The 24,543-nt window shown below is 48.4% G+C and overlaps 1 protein-coding gene across 1 annotated transcript in view; it reads left to right on the top strand.

Moving 5' to 3' along the window:
- The window catches only part of Zcwpw2 (zinc finger CW-type and PWWP domain containing 2), a 144,876-nt gene extending 124,159 nt beyond the window's left edge, over window positions 1–20,717 (top strand). The window contains 2 exon segments of the transcript NR_190985.1: window positions 14,845–14,977; window positions 20,446–20,717. The gene's annotated coding sequence lies outside the window, so the exon portion shown is untranslated.
- Window positions 20,718–24,543: the final 3,826 nt, after the last annotated feature.

Genomic DNA, 24,543 nt, shown 5'->3' with positions numbered 1-24,543 from the left:
CCCATTAACTTAGAGTTAATAAAAATGACTCTAATTATCTTATAAATGAGTTTTCACTCCCTAGTGTAGCAGTAACGAATTGTCCCCTTTAAACGCAGTCTCTCTCAGACCTTACACAGTGTTACACAAAGGCAGCAAGAGTTGGAACAAATCTGACTTTAAGAAATTGACTTAGAAAGCCTCCCATAAGGAGAAGCCCTTGGTCCTGCCAAGGCTCGAACGCCCAGCGTAGGGGAATGTCAGGGCGGGTAGGCGGGAAGGGGTGGGCATATAGGTGGGGGAGCAGCCTCATAGAAGAAGCGGGGTAGAGGATGGGATAGGGGGTTTATGGACGGGAAACTGGGAAAAGGGATAACATTTGAAATGTAAATAAATAAAAAAGTATCCAATAAAGAAAAAAGAAAAAGAAAACCTCCCATAACAAGCAGTAACGGAGGTGGGCCATTGTTCTCCTTGGCTCAGTGGGTCAGCAGGTCAGTGGGTCAGTGATGTTGGCACACTGGCAGACCCTTCGCTGTGGATGTCTTGGCTGATGCTCCAGACAGTGGACTGAGAATATCCAGTGCAGAAGAACCACGGTGGCATCTAAGTTCTTATGAGTATGTAAAGAACTCTTCCATCATCAGCCTTTTGTTTATGTTCGACCGGTGGCAGTGACCGTACCACTCCCAAGTGGCTGAAAGCATGACCGGAAAGTCGGCAAACAAGATCTCCATGTTGCCATGTTTAACATGGAACAACCCGGATCGAGGGACTCCGGTGGTTGCGTGTGATGGTTAGTGTTGATTGTCAGCTTGACAGAGTCACCGGAGGGATTAGCTTCTGGGCATGCCCGGGAGAACTGTATTGGCTAGGTTGAGACGGAAAGATCCACATTAAAAATAGGGGCACCATTCATTCCCTGGCTGGGGTCCTAGACTGTGTGAAAAGGGGAAGTGGGCAGAGCACAAACATTCATCGCTCTGACTCCTGTTGGCGGGAGTCAGGTACCAACTGATTCGAGCTCCTGCTGCCTTGACCTCTCTGCCACGATGGACCGTATTCTTGCACTGTGAGCTGAAACAGTTCCTCCCCCCCAGAATGCCTTTTGTCAGAGCGTTTTATCACAGTTACTGGACTGGTAACACACTGCCTGTCTCCAAAGCATTCACTTGGCCAGGAAGGAAGGGAGAAAGCTACCAGGATGGTGCTACTCTCCTGAAGCTGACCTTGAGCTCATGAGGCAACCTTACCATGTGAGGGAGTTGATCAGGAGGGACCCCAGCAACTGTGCAGGACAGTGGGAAAGTGAGAAGGAAGGGTTGGGGCTAGTACAGCAAGTTAATGCTACAGGAAACCAAGCTTAATTCTGCCCAGGACCTCTGTGAGACACCATGAAACTTAGACCTTGCTGTCTAGATACATAATCAGCCACTGATTAAGAGGTCGTTGATTAGGATGTGTCCCTGGGACATCAACGTTCCCGTGTTTCATACCACCCCAGCTTTATACTGACTTAGCCTTCTTACAGTCTGGGATGCCATGTGAATTCTTAGGCACAGAAAATGCTGGGGAACCTGTACTGAGCCCCTCCTTGCCACACTACTTAGAAGTTGTTCTCAAATCCACAGAGCACTTGCTGGGTACTCCTAGTACTGTGTTTGCCAATTACAATTTCAGAGAAAATGTCCTCATACAAGCAACAACAAACCAGATGGCAGTTGCATTGTGGCTTTCATACGTCATGCCATGCATTCACTCAGTGGCTATGACCTTTGCCTGCCTCCCTGTTCAACATCAGGGAGTAACTTCTTGTTCCTGTCAAAGGAATCAGTCAGTCCTGGAACATCTTGTCACTGCGCACAGTGCAGTTCTTAGGAAATGAGCTATTTTATTTAATGAAATGTTTGGTGTTCTGTGTGGTCCTTAAGAGCAGACATCTACTAAATAGTCCATTTATTGCTTGAAGGGGGAAAAAAGCGCCCGAATGTCCCTTCTTCCCTAGAGTAGCGATTTGCTGTCACAAGCGCTCACATGTTATACCCATCCCTGCACTTTCCTTAACAATTAAAACCAGGAAATGCCTGTCACAAAGTCTTCTTTAGGAGTTATTCTTAGGTACCAGAAACACAGGAATAATATAATCACCCTGCCATCTAAGGCAAGCTCCACTCCAGTTTGAGGCTGTCCTGTACCAGAGGGCTAGGTCTGCTGGCACTGAACCACTACACTTCATCTAGGGGCAGGACATGATCGGCTGTGCCAATCACACTGTAGTGTCCGCCCAGCCGTGGTGATTAGTTCACGAGAGCATGTATGACTAATTTAGTTCCTTGAGTGTGAAACAACCTGACAAAAAGATCACACAGCAGAGAAAGATAGGCCCAGTGAGACAGCAGACAGAACCCACTTAACACTACTGCAGAAACTGTATTACTTCTCCAGACCTTCATTCTACAGATCGATACATTGTCTTTGTTGAAACAGTTACTTTCATCACTTAAAGCCTAAAATATCTTTATTGGGAAAAAAAGTACCTTTTTCTTCATCCAGCTTTGAATTGATCTTTCATTTCATTCTTAATTTTCCTTTCATGTCTCTGCGGGGTTCCAACCCTGGATTCTATCGCCTTGTACCCAAGGCTCAGCATCTCCCCAAAATGAGGTTCATTCTTGACTGTGGGGAAATCTGATTGTCCAGCTTAGTAAGACCTCCTTAGACATGGGAACTTATAAGATATATAACCTGAAACCAAAAAAGCATATTTGATTGTAAAATCCCAAGTGGATGTCACGTTTGTTTGTTTAATTCTATAAAAATAGCAAGGGAGATGAACAGAAAGTGTTTGAGAGTGGGCTCAATTCTAGAGGTAACATTCAGAGTGAACAATCTTCCAAAAGGCCAGTGGTTTTCAACCCATGGGTTGTGACCCCTTTGGGGGTCGAAAGACCCTTTCACCGGGGTTGGACATCAGATACCCTGCATACCAAGTGTTTACATTATGATTCATAACAGTAGCAAAATTACACTTATGAAGTAGCAATGAAAATTGTTTCATGTTCGGGGTCATCCCAACCTGAGCAACTGTATTAAGGGGTCTTCACGTTAGGAAGAGTGAGATCCACTGCTGCTGTAGACACTCGATAATCTTTTATCTGCACGTATTGAATGGCCAGGCATTATGTTAGTTACTTTAGGTAACTGTGACCAAATTCCTGACAGAAGCAACTTAGTGGAGGAGAGCTCTATTGAAGAAGAGGTAGATCTGTTTGACCCATTGAGGGGACACAGTGATCGTGGTGTCTGAGGCAGTACTGGAGGAAGAACATGAGGCAGCTTTGGGCCATCCAGTCAGCACATAGAAATGAGACAGAAGCCAGACTGAACTGCCACCCTGGAAACCAGCCTCTCCTGGTCCACCCCAGGTAACTCCCACATCCTATGTTTACAGAAGCTGCAGAACATTTCTATGTTCAAACTGTAACAACTGTGGGACTTGGAAAGGGTGACTTGCAGGAAGTCACACAAGTGTCACCACCTTGGTCTATCAGAGAGAGAGGCCATCTGTATCCAGAAGAGCCAGGTGAGCGCAAGTATGCGTCAGGTGTGCACTAGCAGGAGCTCACCTGAGGCCAACCAGTATCTTACACCAAACGAGGGGACAGAAGTAGCAGTGAGGATGGGTTTCTTAGTGCAGTGGGTTTGAAGAACCGGAGGAAGGCGAGCGACTCAGGGAGGTTTGTCTGGAGATCCTTAAGAGCAAGGGGAATTCTTATCAATTGGGCAGGGCATAGTTGGGAATGTCCTGATGGACAAGAAGTGTCCCTTGTCACTCTCAGTCATTTTAATGAGTTTTACTTCAAGACAGGAATTCACGTAGTCACCAGGGCTGACCTTGAACACACACTCCATCCCAAGCAGGTTTTGACCTTGGCAATCCTCCTGTCTCTGCTTCCTAAGTAGCTGGGATTACAGGTCTGTACCTCCAGAAGGCCATCTGTGCTGTTTCTGGTCACAGCCTGAACTAGAATCCCTCTGCGGCAGAGGAGGGCTTCAGAGGATCCTTCCCACTGGACCCACGAACATGTTAAATTTGGGACTTAAAACTTCAGTGCATCTTCTCTTGACCTGAGGCTTATTTACAAACGTGTCTCGTAATGGCTCCACCTAACCATGACACAGGATCCCCCAACAGCCCAAAGGTGTCAGACATTCCCACCCCGTTTTAATGGTAGCCACCCTGAGGATCTGAGGAAGTAAATCATGCAGGGAACTTTCCAAAGTCACACATCCCCTGGTTGTGGAGTGAGGATTTTTCACTTTCTCTGGCAGACATCAGGGACTTGCCTTCTTAATTAACCACCCCTGAAGCTTAGCCACCAGGGAGAGCAACACATGTACGTTTTCAGCTCTTTTTATTGGTACTGTATCAACAAAAGCATATGAAGTTTTAACTATATAAACATGCTAGCAAGACGTGAAGCATCACATATTTAAAAGGGAGAATCTGAAATATAAGTAAACACATACGGGAGGCATTTTTCTCCCAGCTGCCTCAAGTAGACGCTTAGAGCGTTTGATGGACAGATGGAGAAGCAGAGCAGGATGGGAGGGAAAGCACCCATGATGCTCATCACGAGTGCCTGAGGTGGAGTCAGACAAAGACCCATCTTCTCCAGAATCTCTCCTGGGGTCAGTAGTTGGGCACAGTGAGTTGTTCTGGTTTCCTCTTTCCACTGTGGCAAAGCACTCTGAACGAAGGCCTCCTGGGGAGGAAACAGTTGATTTGCTTTAAGCTTTCAGATCACATTCCCTCACTGAGGGAAGGGAAGGAAGGGCACGAACTCAAGATTGGAATGTGGAGTCAGGTAGAAACTAGAGGACCCTGCTGGCGACTCATTCATTCATTCATTCATTCATTCATTCATTCAGGCCCGACCAGTTCTCCTGTACAGCCCAGGGCCATCAGCCTGTGGATGGTGACGCCCACAGTGGACTGTGCCCTCCCCCACCAATTGACTAGCAAGACAGCCCCCAGTAGACATGCCCACAGGATCAGTCTGGTCTGGGCAATCCATCCTTTGAGACTTTCCTGTCTGATGACTCTAAACTGGATCATGTCGACAGTAAGAGCTGACTGGGACATCTGTCTTGGAAATACAATAAACAACAAACTACAGCCAGCAATTGTGATTACTACTCACCTACTACTCACCTTGTGACCAGGAGGCATGGGTCAGTGAGCAATTTTTGTCATCAAAGACCATCATCCTAGTGCAGGTAAGTGGAAAGCACCTTACACTCACTGGAATATTGAGTAGCATAAAGATAGGAAATAGGTGTTGACCAAAATGTGGAGCGATCAGAGCTCTGGTATACACCTGTTAGGACTGTAAAATAGCATAGCCACTTGGGCAATGTGGGCCAGGTTCTCATTCCATTCAGTATTTCTACCTCAGGTTATATACAAAAAAGAATTGGTCCCTGTCCTGTCACACGGCCTCGTTGGGCCTCAGTGGGAGAGGATGTGCTTAGTCCTGCTGGTGGTACCCAAGCAGGGCTTCTCCTTCTCTATGGAGAAGAGGAAGGAGTAATGGTGGAAGGGTTTGTAAGTGTGTGACTGGGAGGAGAGGAGGGAGGGGTGCTGTGATTGGGATGCTACCCTAGTTAGGGTTTTACTTCTGTGATCAGGCACCATGACCAAGGCAACTCTTATAAGGACAACATGTAATTGGGGCTGGCTCACAGGTTCAGAGGTTCAGTCCAGTATCATCAAGGCAGGAGCATGGCAGTGTTCAGGCAGGCATGGTGCAGGAGGAGCTGAGAGTTCTACATCTTCATCTGAAGGCTGCTAACAGAATACTGGCTTCCAGGCAGCTAGGATGAGGGTTTTAAAGCCCACACCCACAGTAACACACCCACTCCAACAAGGCCACACCTATTCCAGCAGGGCCACTCCTTCTAATAGTGCCACTCCCTGGGCTGAGCGTATAAAGTCATAACAGATGTAAAGTAAATAGATTAATTAATGGAAAAAAAGGAATTGAAAGTAAGAAATTAAAAAAGAGATGTGTACACCAACATGTACAGCAGTATTAGTCATTGTAACCCAAATGTGGGAGGAGCCTAGACATTCCTTTAAAGGACCAGATGCAAAGAGTCTGTGTCTACAAACATACGTTAACTATTAGAGTAAAAACTTGTGTTATCTAAGTATGTGTATCATGAATAAACATATCATAACATATATTGATGTGTTTAAAGAGAGTAAAATTCTGACACTATAAAAACATTATACCGTGTGTGTTGGAAGAACCCTGGGAGCACTAGGTTAAGTGCAGCAAACCATCTTAAAAGGCTAAGTACTGTGTGATCCGGCTGACACAAGGTATCTAAAGAGGGCAAGGGCACTGGGAGACAGGTTGGGTGACACTTGCTGGGCCGAGATGTGGACACGAGGGAGCTGCGAGTGGGTGTGGGTTGGTTTTCACAAGAGAGTTTGAGGGATAGAAATTGGTGACGGCGATTCACAGTGTAAGCCACTGCTGCCGACCTGCACGCCTAGAAGTATGCAAGCGATACATCTTGGCTTTGTGTGTCAGTTAGCATGCTTTTTAAAACATTAGGTGTTTATCAGCCAAGGCCCAGTCAGGCAGCCACACAGCAGTCCTGGTCGCAAAGGAGATGGCCACCAGTGGGGAGAGACCACCCAGGACGAAGTCCACACACAGGCGGTTCGGGAGCGTAGACGCACAGTGACGGAGGATTACTGTGCTGTGGTACCCGCAGCCTGTTTGACAGGAGGCACAGCCAGAGGGGATGGGCCACGGCAGGCACAGGAAGGCAGCAATAGGGAGACTACCCCAGGGTCACCCACTACTGCCTCCTGTGGACTAAAGCCATTGCTCAGGAGTTAGCAAGAGAACTGCGAAAGGGCTGCGGGTCACTTGTCTGAGATCAAGCTGGCTACACACCAGCACGACGGGATGTAAACTATTGCTTTCCCTCTCATTACCAAGGTTTCTGCAAGTCTCTGATCACTGCGCTGTGCGCTGTCACTGCACATATAACGTGTTTAGAAAAGAGAGTTTAAACAAACTCTTTCTGCCGAATTTCAGCCCCCAGAAAGCTCAGCAGTGCCGATTGCGATCAATTTAATTTACTTCTGTAGGGCGAACCGAAAAGAACATAGAGAGACAAACACTCAGAGGCTTGGCTTTATGTATCAGTCAGGGCTCAGAGTATGTCTCTTGGAAGGCCACCCGATGGTCATCTGAGAGAAATGGCAGCCTTTGGTTTCATTTGTTTTCTGCATTGAAAAGAGTAGCTCAGACGAAAGAACTCAGCTACTCTAAAGTAGAACAGAATTCAATCCTCTCCTCAGTGGCTCTCCCTCTCTTCCCTTCCCTTGTCCCACACTCAGCCTCACAGCCTTTGCCGTGGTTCCCCCACCTCAGTCCCCTCAGTGCATTTGAATACAATATCTGTAAGGACCACACGTGTTCATCTCTGTGCACATGTGCGTGGGTGCCTCAGTCTCTCCACCTTCCCATGTCTGAGTCAGGGTCTCTCTGGACCCAGAGCTCCCCCATTCAGTTAGTGGGCCCCTCCTGTCTCCATCCCAAGTGTGGGGATCACAGGCATGCACTATCCATGTACCTGCCTTTTTTGTACGGATTCTGGGGGGAGGAAGGCAGTTCTTCATGGTTGCATAGTAGACACTTGACCAAGTGAGTGATCTCCACAGCCCCTGCTTAAGATCATTTTTAAAACGTGGTTCACTTTTCTACTCTTTCAGCATGTGCTTATACAGAAGAGGACAGAATATATGATGTATGGTGTATAGTACACACATACATCTTATAGTCATGCACACATATGCGTGGGTACACTTGTGTCTCCATCACTAAAAGAAGGGGGAAATGGGCACCTGCGTTATTTAGTGAGCCTGGATGAAGAAGTTTCAGCATGTGTTTGGGAAGGAGGAGATGGAGGCGAGGAGAGCTAGAGCCCCACATGAGCCATTCAGCCTCGACGATGGAGGAAATGCTGACAGTGAAAACACCACAGAGAAGGGGGAAGACTTTAATTAGAAGTGCAGAAACTGGGGCTGGGGATTTAGCTAAGTGGTAGAGCGCTTGCCTAGCAAGCGCAAGGCCCTGGGTTCAGTCCCCAGCTCTGAAAAATAGAAAAAAGAAAAGAAAAAAAAAAAAAAGAAGTGCAGAAACTGCCTCTGAAAAGACTCAGGGATTAGAGTTCAAGCATCGCAGGTTGAGCTGCAGGGGTGGCAGGGTAAGAAAAACGTTCCGCTCACAAGCATGAAGATATGAGTTCAGATTCCCAGTAGCTACATAAAAGCTAGACATTATTATAGGATTTATTTATTACATATAAGTACACTGTAGCTGTCTTCAGACACACCAGAATAGGGCATCAGATCCCATTACAGAAGGTTTCGAGCCACCATGTAGTTGCTGGGATTTGAACTCAGGACCTCTGGAAGAGCAGTCAGTGCTCTCAACCGCTGAGCCCTCTCTCCAGCCATTATTAAAGATATGCATCTGTCGTACCTGCAGTGAGATGCAGAGACAGGTGGATCCCAGGGGTCCACCTGCCATCCAGTCTAGTCAGATTGGCAAGATCCAGGCTCATTGAGAGACACTGCCTCAAAAATCAAGGTGGAGACTGATAGAGGAAAATGTCTCAATAGCAGCTTCTGGCCTCTATCCACGCAAACGGGCCTGCACACACAGGCATGCACATGTGCACACAGGCATGCACACATGGACACAAAGGTATGCACATCTTCACACAAGGCCTGCACACACAGGCATACATATGTGCACACACAGAGGTATGCACATCTGCACACACACAAGTCATGCGTGCACAGGTGTCACACTGATACAGATATGCATACTTGCACACAACAGGATGTCTACATGAACACAGGCATGGAAAAGGGCACACATACATGGGCATGCACACCTGCACACATAGGTATACAACCTGCACATGACAGTATGCATGTCTGCCCACATGCACATCTATACACACAGGCACACGTACCTGCATACACATGTGCCTAACACAAGCACACAGAAAGGATTTGAAAGTTGCCGTTACAGGTGTGATTTACAGAGGAATCATTATGTGGTAGCTCGCTGCTCTGAGTACGGCTAGTGGTCCCTCCTGTGCTACACAGTCTTTTGCTTCTGGTACCTTGTCAAATCTTGGCATCTGTGCCCCCTGACCTTGAACTTGGGTTGTTCTCTGTGCTCGCCTGGATGTACAAAATTTACCAGAGCTGGTATCATGCCAGTAAGTTCCAGGGCTACCTGCACTTCTGCCTTATTCTAGGAGGTTCATGGAACCCAGCCACCATGCTGTAACTCATGTGGAAAGGACCGGGGCTCCGGTCCCCCAGCCTCTTAGCTCCCAGCCAGCAGCCTGGGACAGTTTGTCTACCACATGATATAGCCTTCTTCACCGTGGGACCTTGAGACTCCATTTGAGCCGCTCCAGGTGGACTTGTAATCATCAGCCTTAGCCTGCTGGCTTCTCACGTGTCCACTTACTATTCCATTCATTATGCCTCCGTGATTATTCCGCTTGCGTTTCATATTCATACCCCCATTTTTCCAAACTTTCTCAGCAGCAGATTATTAGCTGTAGTTATGTTTTTATTGTACTCTGGCTTCAAACTGGAAAGCGAAGTGCACAGAGGGAGAACACCCCCAAGAAGCAGACGGACGGCCACAACTAGAAATAGCAGCTGATAATCACCAGGCCTGTCTAGGCCCCATGGGATGGCCCAGTGGCTTGCCTCCAAGCCTGACATCCTGAGTCTGACCCCTGTGACCCACATGATATGTGCTCTGCATGTGTCAGTGACATGTGTGTACCTACACATATACAGGAACACAAAATAGATAAACGTAACAAATTATTTTAATGAAAGTGTGTCTAAGGATAACATAGGTTTCTCTTCCCCATTTGGTGGCTTGATATTTTGGGTGTGCACTTAGGTGGCTGGGAAGCATGTGTGGTTGTTCTCTGAGATACTTTGAGCTGAAAGGAATTAAGAGCTCCTCATTTAATAAACCAGGGACCAGAGACTTAGGAAATGTACTTGTGAAAGGTTACTTGTTGCAATAGCTTGGTGAAAGGAAAGGTGTACAGGATCCCAAGATTCACAATGTATCAAGGCCTGGTTTCTAAATAGCTAGACCTCCCTCCCTCCCTCCCTCCCTCCCTCCCTCCCTCCCTCCCTCCCTCCCTCCCTCCCTCCCTCTCCCTCCTTCCCTCCCTCCCTCCCTCTTTCTCTTTTCCCCTCTCTCTTTTTTAGTTATTATCACCATGGAGTCTGTGAGTTTAGACGAGATCGGGCGCGTTCAGGGTGGTATGGCCGTAGACGATGCCTGTGCGTTTAGGAACTATAGCTTTCACGCGGAGGTCAGAGGACAGCACGTGGGAGTTGGTTTTCTCCTTCCGCCCTGCAGATTCCTGGGATGGAACTCAGATCTTCAGGCTTGGTAGCAAGCACCTTCAGCCACTGAGCCATCTCTCCGCTAGCCCCAAAATAGCCTTTTTTTTTATTAAACTTTTCTTTTCAAAGATGAAAATTTCCAAGATGAGATGCAGAGTCATTTTTTTTCTGCCTTCACCTAAGGTTTTTAATATTCATTCTCAAACATTTGTTTAGTTCCCACAATGCACAAGATACGGCATTAGGTAAGTCTTCTAAAATATGCTTATATGAGCAAATGAAAGATAATTTCTGGTTTAAAAGGCCATATTATGAAAATGTATGTTTATTCGGCACTCGTAATATAAAGGGTACCGGCGGGAGCATCTCCCTCTTCTGCAAGTCTGCTCAGAGTAATGGAGGACGGCACTAATGAGGGCTGGGAGAGCTGGGAGAGCTGGGAGAGCTGGGTCAGTAGCTGTAGCTCTTCCCCACTTTGTACTAGGGATGTCCAGGATCCAGGAAGTAAGATCTGTAGCTGGAGATGCTGAATTAGCAGCCATAAAGGATCAGGAAGTGGATAAGAGGCTGGGTAAGAAGCAATTCAGGTTAACCTCTGTGTTTGCTGGGGTTTGTTTGTTCATTTTGCTTTGTTTTTGTTTTTGTCAACTCCACACAAGTGGGAGTCATTTGAAAAGAGAGAACCCCAACTAGGAAAATGCCCCCCTCCCTTTGAGTTCCCTGTAGACAAGCCTTGATGATTGCTGTAGGAGGGCCCAGCCGCTGTGGTGATTCCATATCCTGGCAGGTGGCCCTGGGGAGTGTAGGTGAGCAAGGTTCTTCCTTAGCTTCTGCTTCATTCATGCACTCCCCCCCCCCCTTCCCTCAGTGATGACTGGGACCTAAGACCTGTGAAGTGAAATAACCCCTTCCTCCCCAAGGTGCTTTTGGTCACAGTGTTTGATCACAGCGATAGAAACCCTCATTAGACAGTCTCCCAGAATTCCCTGCCACAGGATATACCAGGTAGGCAAGAAACTGGGATCTGAGCTAGGAGAGAGGGCAAAAATTGATACAGAACTCCCTCAGGGGAAGCCGCACTTTTTAGTTCTGATTTTATTTCTTTTAACAGGTGTAGCAAGTTTAGCATAAATTCCCCAGTTCACTCAACTTCCCCCATCCCGATGCTGCAGGAGATGTGTCTCAGCTGCTTAGGGAACGTGGAGCAAAAGCTCTGGATTTGCCAGCCTCCCTTTCTGACCTGCTAGAAGCTATCTGCCATCAGGGCATGCGCCCACACTGCTATGACTAAGTAGATTTGTCTGATTGGCTCTGGCGTTCAGAAATAGGAAGACCATTTGCCTACAACAAAAAGTAATGTCCTCTAAGCCCGACTTCATGAGTAATAGAAGGATATTTTAGTTCTGGATGTTCCCCGGTTTTATCTCATAATGTGAGAACATTGGTAGAGACAGGCGCGATGGGGTATGCTTGGAACCCCAGCACTTAGGGGAGGCAGAGATAAGTGGTTGCCGGCCATCAGTTTGAGACCAGTCTGGAATTAACAGGAGTGTTCTGGCCAGCCAAGAGCCAGGTATATGTAGGGAGAACCTGTTTTTAAAAAAAAAAAAAAAAAAGCCCAAATCAAATGAAAACACCAATCCCAAACGGCAAAACTTAAAGCCACTGGAACGGGAGCCCTGCTTCGCAGTTCACACCCATGATCTCAGTGTTCTCGCTGAGGCAGTGAGAGCCCTAGTTCCAGACCAGCTTGTGCTGCACACAAAGATCACGTCTCAACAGACCAATCCAAGGTGGGTGTCTTACTCATAGGCGCTGACAAAAAAATGAACAAAAGAGGAGCTTTTAAACCAGTGAATTACTGGTCTTCACTTGTAAGAAGAAACGTTAATGGATCCCATCTCACGAGACCCTTGCAGATCTTCAAGATGGTTATGTCCACGCATCGGACAGGAAGTAGCTCCCCCATAGGTGCTTCGTTGACAGGAAGTAGCTCCCCCATAGGTGCTTCGTTGACAGGAAGTAGCTCCCCCATAGGTGCTTCGTTGATAGGAAGTAGCTCCCCCATAGGTGCTTCGTTGGACAGGAAGTAACTCCCCCATTGGTGCTTCGTTGGACAGGAAGTAACTCCCCCATTGGTGCTTCGTTGGACAGGAAGTAGCTCCCATCGGTGCTTCGTTGGACAGGAAGTAGCTCCCCCATAGGTGCTTTGTCCGAGCTGCCTATAGGATCTTGCAGAAATACTCCGGCTGTTGGAACACTGGAGTGCGTTGTACAGTCTTAGCTTTCCTGGTACTCTGATGGTCATTTGTAGTGTACTCTGTGTCTCTGTTGCTGGTGGGTGTGCAAGTGCATGTGTACATATGTGTGCTTGTGCACGTGCAGGGCTCAGGACAACCTTGGTTGTAAAAAGGCACGGGGTCGGGGTGGGGAGATTGGCGGTGGTTGTTTGTCGGGTGAATTCCCGAATGTGTTCCAAGGCATGAAGGATTGAAGCAAGCTGCAGAGAGAAGGAAACTAAGAGCTCTACACATCCGAGCTGGGAGAAACTTAAGTCTAGAAGCCATGAAAATGATGCGGGCTGCTGGTGTTTTATCGTGGTCCTGTCTAGACACCTGCCCCCATGCCTTTCCATCATCGCCCCTTCGGATGTTGGCTGGGAACCAGAAGCAGCTGTCTCAGGAAGCCTGCTTCCAGGTCCTAGTCTACCTATATCCCTCTAGCCGTACCTCAGCAGCACTGTCTCCTCCTTCAGAGACAGGATCTGTTCTGGCTCCTTTTATGTCAACTTGACACCAGCCAGAGTCATTTGGGAAAGGAAACTTCAGTTGAAAAAAAAAATGTCTCCACCAGATTGCCTGTGGGAAGCCTGTGGCGCGCTCTCTCTCTCTCTCTCTCTCTCTCTCTCTCTCTCTCTCTCAAGAATCATTTATTTATTTATTTATTTATTTATTTATTTATTTATTTCATGTATGAGAGTACACTGTAGCTGTCTTCAGACGCACCAGAAGAGGGCATCAGATCCCATTACAGATGGTTGTGAGTCACCATGTGGTTGCTGGGAGTTGAACTCAGGACCTCTGGAAGAGCAGTCAGTGCTCTTAACCACTGAGCCATCCCTCCAGCCCTGGTTTATTTTCTTGATGGATGTGGGAAGGCCCAGTTCACTCTGGCTAGTACCATCCCTCGGCTGGTGGTCCTGGAAACTATAAGAAAGCAGGCTGACCAGGCCATGAGGTGTAAGCCAGTGAGCAGTACTCCTCCAAGGCTTCTTCGTCAGCTCCCTCCCTGCTTGAGTTCCTGCCTCAACTTCCCTGCAGTGGAGCATGAGCTGAGAATCCTAAGGCGAAATAACCCCTTCCCTCCCCAGCTTGTTCTTGGTCATGGTGTTTTATCACAGCAATAGGAACCTAAGGTAAGGTCTTTCACTGTCTTGGGACTTCCTGTGTAAGCTAGGTTGCCTGGCGAGAAAGTTTCAGGGACCCCTAAGTCTGTTTCCCCAGCACTGGCTTTAGATGTGCGGGGGCCACCACACCAGGCCGTCTGTTCTGCAGGGCTCTAGTGGTCAGCCTCATGCTTGCAGGGCAAGCTCTTTATTGACTGAGCCATCTCCTAGCCCCGTTGCTGTTGTTCTAAAGGTGAATTCTACAATCTGCTTCATCTCCGTGTCCCATGGGCCACAAAGAAACTAGAAAACAAAACTAACATAGAGAAAGGTAGTTCATAAGTAATGGGGTCCCAAGCTAGGAGGCCAGCACTCAGGGAGTAGACAGGGTCAGAAGTCAGCACACAGGGAGTGCCTGCTCCATGTCAGCATCCTGAAGCCCCATGGAACTAACTATAATTTATCTCTGAGTAGTATCTTTCCCAGCAGCTCTGTGCTAGCCTTGAACTCTCTGGTTCTAGCTACCCAGTAAAGTCAGGGCTCTAGAAGTCTCGTGTGTGTGTGTGTGTGTGTGTGTGTGTGTGTGTGTGTGTGTGTGTGTATAAGGATATGCATACCACAGAATGCCTGTATGCCTGTGGAGGTCAGCGGACAACCGTGTGGATCTGGTTCTCACACACAGTAGCTGAAGCGTGTTCACTTTGGCAGCTGAGCCATCTTCTCAGACCTGTCTTTCCTTACTCATTTAATTAATTAAATTAATTAAATTGGGTTCATCTGTGGCGATGTGAGAACAACATGCAGGAATGGGTTCTCTCCTTTCACCATGTAGAGCCGAGAGAGTTGGAATTCAGGTTGCCAGGTGCCTTTAGCATCTGAACCACCTTGGGGGCCCTTCACTTTGTTCTCTCTCTCTCCTCTCTCTCTCTCTCTCTCTCTCTCTCTCTCTCTCTCTCTCTCTCTCTCTCTCTCTCTCTCTCTTCTTTTAAAGGTGGATTGATGTGAACTATGAAGAAGCCTATAGTCCCGGAGAATCGAGAGGGTCTGGATGCAATGGATATTAAGATGCCTGGGTGCAGGTCCAGATGCTTTCGGTGGTGTCTGAGCGCCCAGCCTGTCCTCAGGTAATGCCGCGTGGACTCCGTGGAATTTTCTTTCCTGAGAATGACAGCGGTGGCCTATTTATTGGCTTCAGTTGCTATGAAGTAGCCCTGCCCTCCAGAAGGGAGGCTGTTGCCCTTAGCTACACGATTCTTTGTAGGGATCACTGTGACTCCCGATAGCAAGTCTCAGCTGGGGACGCACAGACCCGGGTGAGACGTTTTCCTTCCTAAGATAGGCTGTGACTGCTCTGGCTTAGAAGCAGTGTGCATTCTCCTAGTGAGTGAGTGCATGTGTGCGTACACGTATGTTCGTGTGTGCACACGTGTGGATGCACACATGCGTGCATGTGTGTGTACTGAATGAACACTCTTCTCACTTCTTAAACAGGGTTTGTTTAGTCCTTTTGTTTTGAGACCTCCTTTCTCATCTTCTCTTTCCTCTTAACCCATCTCATGGTGCCTGTTCCATCAGTTCCACATAACAGACACTTATGGCCGGACGCACTGTGGAGTCCTGTTCTGTTTGAACTTTTGTTTGGTGTTCTCTGGCTTGGAGATCCCTCTGGTTTTGCATTTCACCCTCCACAATTATGAATACTATGAAAGAGGTCTTGACAACTTTTTGGTGGCGTTTAATTCAAGTTAAACTCTTCTCATTCAAAATAATAAGCATAATGTTACTTATTATGCAAATTAGGTGGCAAAGCAGATGCTTTTCATCTTGGCGAATTCAGGAGGGGTTAATACATCCAAAGGCAGGGTGGGATGGGCAAGTGTTCAACCTGGGAACACGAATGAGCTTCAGCAAGAGGAAGGGTGGCTGCTTTGGAATTGTGCTGTCCAACACACTGGAGCCACTAACCACATGAAGCTATTTAAGTTTAGATCAATTAGGAAGAAATACAATTAAAATCCAGTTTCTGAGTCACACTAGCCATAATTCGTGTGCTCACAGCCACGCACAGGAGGGAGGCTCCCCAGTGAAACACAGAAAGAGCATTGCCCATCATCGAAGAAGGTTCCAGTGGACAACGATGTTCACCTCAGACAGAATGAGCAGCATCGATGGGGTTTTCTCGTCAACTGGAACAGCATCCACACGTGTTCTAGAGGGTTCTGAAGGACTACAGAGACACACGCACATCAGTGTCTGCCACAGCACTAGTCACTGTGGCCAAAATGGAACTAGCCTGGTGCCCAGCATCAGAGGACACACCAGGAAAATGTGTCTACACTCAGTGGCAATTTCCTCACAGTTACATCCTTTGCGGACAATGAACAAAACAGGAACGGTCAGATTAAGTGAACTAAACCAGTCTCAGACAGACTGCGTTCACGTGTCTCCCCTCATTTCTGGTTCCTGGATTTTATAGCCTCATACATGGTCATGATCATATAGATTACAAGATGGCTAAGGGAACAAACCGGATCAATGGGAGGAGGGGCGAAGAAAGGGGCCCTGAGGCATGGCCGAATGCCCGGCACACAATGGATACATGTCGGAAACTGAAAACTGTATATTATAAACAGTACATGTAATCTATGTAAACTATGCATATGTTCATACACATGCATATTTAAAGCAATTTTCTATATTTACATTTAAAAACAACATCATTTATATATACTATAAACAATGAGTATTATATAAGCAATATATATAAGCAAAATATATATATAATACGTGTATATAATATAACAATATAATAGATACTAATATAAATAATATAGTATATATATAATGTACACATCTATTCTTATACATAATATAAATATTAAAGCATTCTTTTACGGAGTTCTGAGGATGCTGGATGAGTAAGGACCAGGTAGGCGGGTAAAGGCCCTCTGCGTCTTACAGGCGTCTACTGTAGTTCAGTGTCTGAAGGCTCATGGCCTTGCCACCCACCAGGGATCCTTAAAGCGCACGCGTTGATTCAGAGGACACAGCCAGGGCCCCCACACTGCAACGCTTGTGCCTCATCTCTTGGTGCTGTCGGTGCCGCAGGTCTGTGAACCTCAGTTTGGGTGGCAAGGTTCTCTCAAACCTCTCATCCACAGGGACATCCTCTGTGGTGACTCAGAAACCCAAGGAGAGAATCCTGAGTCCCCACAGGCTGGTCCACCTCAACTGGGACTTGTCACATCAAAGTCTTATGGCAGCAAGGAGAAAGTGCAGTCACCAGAGTGGAGAAGGGGTGGGAAAGAAAGGGATGATTTGTTGGAAAACACCATGGTGAGCAGGCTAATTTGCACCTGTGCTAATTGGGCTGGAAGTCTCTCTCATTTACCTTCCTGGTCATTCCATCTCCTCAGATTAAGGAAGAACTAGAAAGAAAGAAAGGAAGGAAGGAAGAAAGAAATAAAGAAAGGGAAGAAAGGAAGGGAAGAAAGGGGAGAGAGAGAGAGAGAGAGAGAGAGAGAGAGAGAGAGAGAGAGAGAGAGAGAGAGAGAGGGAGAGAGAGAGAGCGCTGCTCCAGGGAAACAGAGTTTGCATGCATAAAGATTCAGTCTGTAGGGACACTGCTCCTTGCTGTCTGCCCAACCGGAGTCACCAGAGAGCACTTTTAACATCACCGGGCTCCATCTTGCCCTCAGATTTTCATTTCACTGATTAATGGGGAAAATCAGTGTTTTTTGGACACCTTCCCAATGACTGTAACATAGCCATAGAGAGCCTTTAATCACAGCAATGGCCCTGAAACCCGAGGTTGCATCACAACATCGCCCTGTGAAAAGGGCACAGCACTCTGTCCTCTTTAGGTTCTGAAGGAAGGAAGGAAGGAAGGTAAGAAGGTCCCAACTGCTATTGCTAGTCCATGAAGGCGCAATTCTCAGTTGTGGCCACTCCTGGTTACCACCTATAAGGCTTAAAAACCACCCATGTGCCACATGTGGTATTGCATACTCATAATACAGGCAGATGGATCAGGAGTTCGAGGGTAGCCTGGGCTACATAAAACTCTGGTCTGAAAACAAACAAAACAGCTCCACCCCCACCCTACCTTTGCTTACATTGCACCTCCAGATGCCCTGAAGTTTCGGCTGTTCAGTCTCTAGGAGCTGAAGCTTGTAAAAGTTCCCTGAGTGATGTGGGCATGGAGATCATGGATATAAGTCCTTAAGGTAGGAAGACTACAAGCACAGGGCCACGTGGATGCTGGATGGCCTGTGGGTGCTCAGCCCTAGCCCTGCAGAGCCACTGCACTCTCCAGGTGACGTCTGTATGCCTTAGCCGTGAGACCTGCTGTTTCCCAAATGCTGTTTCCCAAAGCCCTGAAATCACCAACTCAGAGACGGGAAGTACTTCCTACCCAAGAGCGAGGACCTGAATTTGGACCCCCAAATAACCAGGCATGGTGGCACAGTATGTAATTCCAGGAGGGGGTGATTTAGAGGGCAGGGATAGGCCAATCTGGGTCCTACTGTCCAGACAATGTAGCCAGAAGGTCAAGTGACAAGTTCAGGGCTCCAAGCTCATTGATAGATGCTTTAAAAAAAGAGTTATAGAGGAAAACCCTTTTTATCAACTTCTTACGTCTACACATGGATGCGTGGATTTGTGGGAGGCTGAGGCAGGAGGACTGGGAGTCTGAAGGTAACAAACGTACATAGCAAATTCCAAGTGAGTTGCAGGGAGACTGGTAAAAACTGAGAAGACCAGTTTGTTATCTAGGTATGTGTGTGCTTCAGAGGAATTCATTAGCGACTTCTGATACTTCCTAAAAACACTGGGCTGCGTAATTCAGTGCAAAAAATATTTCACATTATGGAGGTTTTGCTAGATGTTTCTTTACGTAGACACAAACTTTGTCCTTGCTGGCCTCTATTGTGCCTCAAGTCTACGGTAGTCCCAGCAGAGAGACACCGGAGTTTCCAGTCTCGAGGAGAACACAGATAACCAAACTTGTCACATTTTTGCAGAAGGTTCGTTATTCGAGATAAAATGCTCTTAGGCTAATGCCTTTTGAATTTAGAAGAATTCATGATTCTTATTCAATCACCAGAATATGAAACATAGCCCTGCTCTTCCTTCATGAAGCTTTTAAGTATGCGAGGGAGGCTGAGACCAAGAATGTCGTGAGGGGAAAAGGAGTTACCCTGCATTTTACATATCTTATCATGGTGTGTCTGTTGTGAATGTGTCTGTATATGTGTATATGTGTTTGTGTGTCTCAGTATATATGTGTGTATTTGTGTATATGTGTCTATGTGCTTTGTGTGTGTGTTTCTCTGTGTCACAGTGTATGTGTGTGCCTCTGTGTGTGTGTATGTGTGAATGCATGTGTGTTTGTGTGTGTCTCGGTGTATGTGTGTATGTGTGTATGAGTCTCTGTGTGTCAGTGTCTGTGTGTGTGTGCGCGCGTGTGTGTGTGGGGGGGTGTATGAGTGTCTCTGTGTCTGTGTGTGTGTGAGTGTCTGTGCGTGGGGGTGTGTCAGTGTCTGTGTGTCTGCATGTACCCAGGTGCATAAAGGGGTCAGAAGATCACTTTGACAGTGGGTTCACTTCCATGGCTGGGTTCCTGGGATCCGCCTCAGGCACCAGGCTTTTCGAGGCTTGTCCTTTAACCCATGGAGCATCTCACAGTCCCACCCTGAGCCTTCCTAGTGAGTGTTTTCTGGGTAGCCTTGGAGAATGACCGTGGATGCACATAAGTAGGTAAGAGCCACAGGGCAGACTCTTGGACAGTTCCCCTTAAACCCACAATGGGCAGGAATCACTTGCAGGTCTTGTTAGATGCAAATTCTGAGTGGCTGACCTATGGCAGGCCCCAAGAACCCATTTCTTTCAAATTCCTGGAGAGTTGGGTTGCCATGGGTTTACTGACTACTATTTGAGGAACAAGAGTCTAGACCAACTATATTCTGAGGACATTCTGTGGTCGCAGTGGGTCAAGAAAAGATCGAATGTTCAGGTGTCAATCGGAAGAAGGTACAGTTTGTTAAAAGTGATGACCCAGGAATCCTAGTCTTCCAAGAGAGACAGCAAAAGGTCCCAGTTACTCAGATTCACCATTAAGGGGGAGTTAGCAGGCATGTAAAGGGTCATTCCAGGCAACACGAAGCACCACACAAACACCTCAGACAACTAGTAGGGCAAAATCCTCTAAATGTTGCAAGCTGTTTGCAGGCTTCGAGTAGCAATTTACATGCATAATTAGGTGCAATCAACAGTTCTGAAATGTAATATATTTTCCGAGTCCATATTTACTTATGACAGATGCTAAAAGACACACATGCGCCCCCCCCCAAATAATTACAGGGGCAAGGGAAAGAAAATAATATTCACATTGAACAATAGGGACCTTTAAAAGCACATGCCTAAATTTAGAACGAATTTAGTTACAGTATTTTATCTTTCTTACTTATTTAATCCTCATCTGAGCCTTGAAAAAAGTTCACAAACACATTTTGGAAGTAACAATCGTGGAAGAATATTAACAGCTCTCCCAGCTCCTGTCTGAATTGACATGTGGTTTTTATTTCTGCAGTACGGAAGGAGAAATCTGTCAAATTCAAAAGTTCCTCGCAACAAGGCTGAGTCCCTCCCTCTTCTCCGAAGATGCCAACCATCTTGCAGAGAAATCAAGTGGCACTAACTGTGTTTACTTCCTCCTGAACCAAGGTCTTCAGCTCTGTGTTCAAGGAGAATTTCTATCATCTCCCTACTCCCAGCTCAACAGACAGGGCCGCGTGCTATGTAATTTTCTAAGCACATTACACAGATAATCTAATTTACCTTAATAAAACCCCTGTAAGAACTCTTGGTTTATTAGTGGGTGCTGAGAGGAAATGGGGGCAAGGAACAAATGTCCTCAAAGGAACACAGCTCTGCTTCCTTACGTTTTTTAAATTTTACAATAAATATTTTGGAAGGGGGGGGCAGGTGTGCCACAGCAAATGTCAGGGGGTCAGTGGACAACTCTTTGGGGGGTTCGTTCTACCACACTTTGGGGACCAGATTTGTATTATTGGGGTTGGCGATGGGAGCCTTTACTCACAGAGCCCTCGTACAGCCCCAGCTTTACTATCTGGGCTCTTCCATAACAGTGCTCCGGGTGGGGTCCTAATGTCACTTAAAAGCCTGGTACATCGGCTTTTACAAGTAAACTCATTGCGTCTTCGATGAGTTCTCAATCTAGAAAATAAACTTGACATGTAGCTTTTAGAAATAACAAAACTAAAAACCCAACAATGGAGCTTTGGTAAGCCATCCTCCAAACCCTGTGCCTCCTCAGAGCAGGCCCGGTGGCCTTCCCTGACCTGTCTGTACTGACTAAAGCAGCCATCAAATGTTTGCATACTCACGCCAAAACCTGGAGAGTAAGAGACAGAAGGACAGGAGAAATTCTACCGAGGGACCCGGTGTAACTTAGTCATCGTACTTGTGTGCGATGTGTGTCAGACACTGAAGAGCAGCAGGGTGGGCAGCGTAGCCCCCCAGTTCTCTCAGGCACACATTGTGCAGTCCACACCGCCTGTTGAGGGAAAGGCCACTCTCTACTAGAAAACACATGGGCATTTCATTTATCTTCTGATCAGTAGGGGGCATCTTAGAACTCAAAACCAAGAACAAACGACTGTTTAATGTTAAACAGGTTCTTCATACCCTCCTTCCCCTCGCTGCTTTTCCAGGGTCCCTCCCAGTGTTGTGCACAGTTGAGGTTGCAAGTCCCTCCACACACGCCCTTGCGGTAGTCACCCTGCCCACTCGGAGATGGATCAGATTCACTCAGCCCAACCTAGGGCTCTGCTTATCTGCTCCCTGTTAAACGCCCCTGGGAATGTTAGCTTGGTGTGAACCTTTGCTTATGCCTTTACTGTAACCTACCTTTCATGCCCAGACATCGCCAGATCCCTGAAGTGGCAGGTGACAGACTCTTCCCACAGATCTCATGGCCGTGAGCCCAGAGCAGCCCCTGTGCTGGCAGCTGGTTTGACAGACCCCTCCCACACTGCCTTTAACACTGTCCAGTCCCTGTGAGAACACTTGAGCATCTGGGCTGTGCGGTGACATTAACCATGGATACTACAAAAGACACCACTCCCCCCTTTAGGAGGCAGGATGTACAATCCACTCCTAACAACCTACAGGAGGGCAGGAAGACACCAACTTCAACACAAGCAAGGGTGAGCTCTAGATGACCCTGCTCACCCACCGCTGTTCTGACTGGAGGCAGGGAGAAGACCTCCTTGGTCACCTCTACAGAATGTTCTCGATCTGGAAGCTATGGTTGGTGCAAATTACAGTGCCACCTTTACGTGCTACAGCTCTGCCACACCCCCTTTCTGGTTTTGTCACAAGACTGAAGCCTCCCCCTGTGCTAACACACTCTGGTGTTACAGCATTAGACCCAGTAAAATGTTTCTGCCAACCGCCCTTTCCTTACTCACCTGTGATCTTCATTGTGATTGGAGAGAGTCTTGTCCGTAACTTCCGGAGGAGACAGCAACAACAGTCAGTGGCAGCCCCTCCCTCATCAGTTAAAAGGCAGCCGATGAGTTTGGTGTGAGAGAAGCGGAGAGGATGGTGGGTAGCAGAAGTGCAGAGACCTCTGGAGAGCTGAAGACAGGGATGTGGCCACTTGCTGGAAGAGCTCCAGTCCCTGCAGGCGAGGGTCTGGAATCTGCTCTGGAGTCTGACCCTTGACTGCAGATGCTCCCGGGCCCTCCCCACACCCAAGGTTGGTGAGTTCCAACTCTGCACGCCAAGGAGGATACTAGCTTTGCGGAGCAGGGTCAGGCTGCTGGGAATGAGAGCCCAGGGTAGCAGGCCTCCCACCTGAGCATCCACAGCCTTATGACTGCGGCTCACAAAGCCTCCAGCCCTGCCCCTCCAGTTCTTAGGACTCCGAAGCAGAAGCTAAGTCTAGTGGCTCAGCCTATGAGTTTTTGTCACTTTGGGGCCCAGAACGGCTGACACCATCCCAGCAACTCTTAAGTTGTATGTGAGTAGCACAGAGTTGATGAACGGGACTGACAGGGAATCCCGACTTAAGACTGTCCGGGCGCATTCTCGCCAACTCTGTATTTACAGAGCACTTCACTGCCTGCCCCTAACTCACCTCCAATAGAATATGCTCAGCTTGCATGAGAGAACTGGCCGCTTGGGAGAGCAGTCGCCCAGCTGGCGCCCACCCCAGGGCCACGTTGCAGTAAAAACCTGGTAGCCAAGTACACCCTACTTCTCTTCCTCCTCCACTGACCCTCTAGGCAGACGTTGGTGCCAAACCCAGCACTGAAGGCTGGCCAGGGTCAGTGCAGTGGCATCCTCATCCGTGGAGCCCCACCTGTCCCCAGTTTTAACCAGTGATGTGCCCAAGACAAGGACGGTCTTGGTAGGACTGTTTCCTGCCTGGCTGGTATTTGATCCTGGCTGCTTCTGTGTTCTGGGTCCCTAGTAGAGGGTTGCACCCCTGCACCTAGCATCAGGGCGGACCGGGTTGCTGGGCTCTGGGAGCCACATGCAGGCACGCAGGGAGGGAATGGTCCTCCAGACACTTGGAGGCCAGAGGAGGGAAAACCAGGGTCAGGAGGTGGTAGTCACCTGGGATTGGAGTGGTCTCTTCAGCCACCAGCCCTCCCCTTACCGCTTTCCTAGTGTTCACTGACACACTCATGGATAGGTTGAAACACCCTCCTTTCTTTGGTTCCTCTGCGCTGGGAAGGGGGCGACAGATAGGGTTCCTGCCTGGTCAGCGAACCCTATCTCACTTGCACCTGACATTTCCTATCTCTGTCAGTGCTGCCAGGCAAACCCGGCCCATCTGGTTCGTTCTTCCAGTAACTTTGTTCAAAAGGTTGGAAGGGAGGTGAAACACCCAGGGGGGTGGGGCAGGAGACGCTGGCTGATCGAGGATCTGGGATCTAGGATCGAGGATAAGGAGAACAAGTCCCTGGGGCTGTCCCCAGGGCTGGTTGGGGCGCGCGGCTGGGAGGCGCCCTGCCACCGCCAGGATGCGCTCGGTGTAGCGGGACTGCCGGGGGGCGCCTGAAGGCCAGCGCTCCAAGGACACGCGGCCACCCGCTCCTCGCGGGCTCCCGGGCCCAGACGCCCCGTAGCGCCGGAGCCGAGCCGCGGGGAGTGCGGGCGAAGGGTGGCAGGAGGGAGGGCGCGCGCGAGGCGGCCCCTCCTCGGCGAGCCATGCGTGCCACGGGCCGCTGAGGAGCCGCCGGGCGCCGCTGCCAAGTCTCCGCTCCGCTTTTGTCTTGCCCTCCAGTGAATGGGAAGATGGAGATGGATGTGGAGGGAGTTTCTCCGCGCCCGGAGCCCATCCCCCGCTCCCAGGGGGCTGGCGGAGCCTGCCAGGCGCCGCCACAGCCGCCCCAGCCCCAGCCGCAGCCCCAGCAGCAGCTGGCTCAGGATGAAGTGCCCAGCGAGAGTGCGGGCGCCGAGGACAGCGACGATCCGGAGGCGAGACCCAACGGCGAGAGGGGGGAGAGCAAGGTAAGGTCCGCGGTGTGGCCGCCGTGACATCTTTTGAACCAGACGGAGGAGGACTAGTAGTGGCCGGTCTCTTTAACCCCTCCGTTCCCAACCCCCTTACCTCCGTTTGTGTGGGGGGTGGGGTGGCAGATTGGAGAAGGCG

Source organism: Rattus norvegicus, chromosome 8 (assembly GCF_021556685.1).
Source record: "Rattus norvegicus strain SHRSP/BbbUtx chromosome 8, alternate assembly SHRSP_T2T, whole genome shotgun sequence".
Taxonomy (NCBI): Eukaryota; Metazoa; Chordata; class Mammalia; order Rodentia; family Muridae; genus Rattus; species Rattus norvegicus.
The sequence above is the reverse complement of the archived record's forward strand: the minus strand, read 5'-3'. Positions and strand labels throughout refer to the sequence as shown.